The sequence below is a fragment of the Xenopus laevis genome, chromosome 9_10L (assembly GCF_017654675.1).
Source record: "Xenopus laevis strain J_2021 chromosome 9_10L, Xenopus_laevis_v10.1, whole genome shotgun sequence".
Classification (NCBI taxonomy): Eukaryota; Metazoa; Chordata; class Amphibia; order Anura; family Pipidae; genus Xenopus; species Xenopus laevis.
In genome coordinates, this window is record NC_054387.1 from 41742748 (window position 1) to 41746063 (window position 3316).

Genomic DNA, 3316 nt, shown 5'->3' on the forward strand with positions numbered 1-3316 from the left:
ATATGTGCAGTCTCAGGAGGCTCAAAGGATTAACTCTGTCTTTATGAGTCAGTGCACTTGGGGTGGGTGGAGGCCCGTGCCTAGGACAGTGATGGATGGAAGTTCAGAAGTGTTCATACCATGGATGTTGGTCATTTTCTGTGCCAAATGGGCCACTTCAGATTGAGTTGACAGTTTATCTGCCCATGTATGGGTCCTGTAAAATATCATACCTGGTTGATATCTGGCCAAAAATCAGCCACATTTCTATTGGCCAAGTCTAAAAATCACATTGGGACGAGGATTGCATCTGCTTGTTGATTCTGTTATCCCACAATGGACTGCATTTGCCTCGTATGGACATGTTGGGAGCAGGTCTGCTTGTTTGGTGACTAGCGGATTGTTAAACGTATGGCCAACTTTATGACCAGCTATTTGTTGGGGGGGCAGTCAGGAAGGGCTCACTGAAGACACTAATCAGGTCTGAATCTGCAGCTTAAGTGTGCCCGTGTGTGGCCAGCTTTATTTTTGATGATAGGATAATAGCTCTACATAAAATAAGGGTTAGTTCACACGAGGAGATTCGGGGAGATTTTGTCGCCTGGCGACTAATCGCCTCTTCTTCTGGGCGACAATCTCCCCGAACTGCCTTCGCGTGTCTTCCCATCTGCTATAATGAAGTCGCCCGAAGTTGCCTCATGAGGAAACTTCGGGCGACTTCTGAAAATGAATCGCCGTGTGTGCTTTAGCACAGGCGACTTTCCATTATAGCGGATGGGAAGACACTCAAAGGCAGTTCTGGGAAATTGTTGCCCAGAAGAAGAGGCGATTAGTCGCCATGCGACAAAATCTCCCCAAATCTCCTTGTGTGAATTAACCCTAAGGGGCCCGCTGACCAGGGCTGAAACTAGGGGTAGGCAGAGCAGGCGCCTGCCTAGGGTACAATCATAGGGGGCCGAATTTTTAATGGGAATTTTTTTCGGGGTTTGTTATTTTTTTCTTCTTTATAAAACCTGGTTTATATATTTGTATGGCTGCACTATCCACTATTGGTTAGTGCAAGCAATCCCCAACCTCCCTCTTACTTGCTGGAATCAGAGCATATTTTGCCATCCAGCACTTCTTTTCAAGGTGCGGTGGTGCATGCGCTGTAGGATTCAGCTCGTCCAGATGTTTATGTCTCCGCCGTCACGTCATATTGAGACGACATCGGGCATCAGAGTGAGAGAGGCGGAGAGCTGGGCTGGCGCGTTGGTGTGACGTGGGTTGAAGAGAACTGGTGAAAACCAGACTGGCCTTATTTTCTGATGCTTCCTGTTCCTATTTATGGCTGATCACTGACACAGGTACAGATTTGGGGGCAATATTTATTGCTGGCACAGTTACAGATTTGGGGACAATATGGCTGGCACAGGTACAGATTTGGGGGCAATATATATGGCTGGCACAGGAACAGATTTGGGAACAATGTTTATATTAATGAAAATTTTCAATCATGAATATGTTGTAAGGTTTGTTTATTAAAAAACTTAATGGTAATGTGGGAAATATTACAAGATGGGGGGAGGCGCTGATTGAAGCCCTTGCTGAGGGTGCCAAACTACCTTGGCCCTGCCTTGCCGCTGACCCAGATGTAATGCCGTTGCTTTCCCTCTACCCTGCCTCATAGGTGAGTATAAGGTGCAAATGTAGGGAAGGAAGGGACTGGCAATGGCAGTGAGTTGTTGAAGAGGTGTGTGTGGCGGCCACTAGCGTAGCAGCAGGCCTAGATTTGTGGAAAGGCCACCAAGGTCTGGGCCTAGGGCAGCATGTTGCCCAACTACACCCACTAGGGTTGCCACCTTTTCTGGAAAAAAATACCGGCCCTATATATTTATCTTTTTTCCCTATTAATTACATTGGGATCAGCCATCATTTTTACCGGCCAGGTGGCGACCCTAACACCTGCAGTGGTTTATAAACAATGGGGATGCACAGGAGATATGATCGTTTTTTACATCCCCATTGCTCTGGTCCCAATGATGAAAATTTGAGCGATCAAAAGGGAAACGGGGGCAAGCGGTAGTGGGCCTAGGGATGCCCAATATGTAAATCCAGCCCTGGCGAGCCTTGTACACCCCAGTGAGACCCTGTCACCCATTGGGATTTTTTTTTAAAATCTGCTTGAAATTGGGTCAGATACCAGTTGGGCAAACCTTCCTGACTGCCCCTTACACAGGCTCATCAGTTGAAGCTTGGTTTGGAGGAGCCAAGTCAAAAACTTTTGTTAGCCAATGGGGCAAATTTACTTACCTTTGAATTTGTGCCAGCGTTGGATTTGACGCACTTCGCCAGGGCACCACTAATTCACTAAATTCAGAAGGGAGGTGAAAGGTAGTGAAGTTGCGCTACCGTTAATTTTTCAAGCAAAGCGAAGTTACGCTAGCGATGCCTAATTTGCATACGGAGCCAAGTTAAAGTACAATGGACGTATATGTCGCAGCAAATACATTACACTACACAAGCCTGGGAAAGCTTCATAAAATAAAGTAGAGGTGTTATTTTGCCCTACACATGTTCCCACTGTATAGTTTAGGTGCCATATGTTAGGAAATGTAGGGGGGAAGGAGGGTACCCCCAAAAAAAAATTACGATCTTTTTCAGCCTATCATCCTTAAAAAAAGTAAAAGACGCCAGCGTTTTTTGGGACTTAGAAAAAATGTCAACTTTTTTTGAAGCAAGCCCTATCTACTCTATTGCACTTCGCCTGGTCTGAGGTGGCGAAGTCAAGTCTGGCACAAGAGGTAACGTTCAGTAAAATGCGCAAGTTAGTGAATTAGCGTAGTTATGTCCCTTCGTCATAGCGCAACTTCGCCTGCCGTACGGGTGTGAAGTAGAGCTAGAGTAGGTCCACTTCGCTAGCGAATTTACACCAGCACCTGTTACTAAATTGGCGAAGTAACGAAATTACGTCATGCTGGCGAATTTTTGCTAGCCTAGCCACTTCTCCCTTTAGTGAATGTGTCCCAATGTATGGGCTGCTTCATTATAAACCCTGCTCCTGTCCTTGTGACCACTGCTTGATGACAGATCTTTTCTGCAATGATATTTTCAAGACATTGATATAAAAAAATATACGGCTATCGTGCGGTACAGGGAATTCTCTGTGGCCACCTAGTGTGTGTGTGTGTGTGTGACTAGAGCATTACCCAGAGCAGTGAGAGTGCGTTACAGGAATCGGTATGCGCGTGTATATATTATAATATATTATACAGAGAGCTGTATGTGCGCAAGGCAGAGCAGTAGAACGCGTGTGTGTGTGAGCAGAGTGCTGTGCGGTAGGAGGAGTAAAGCAGCA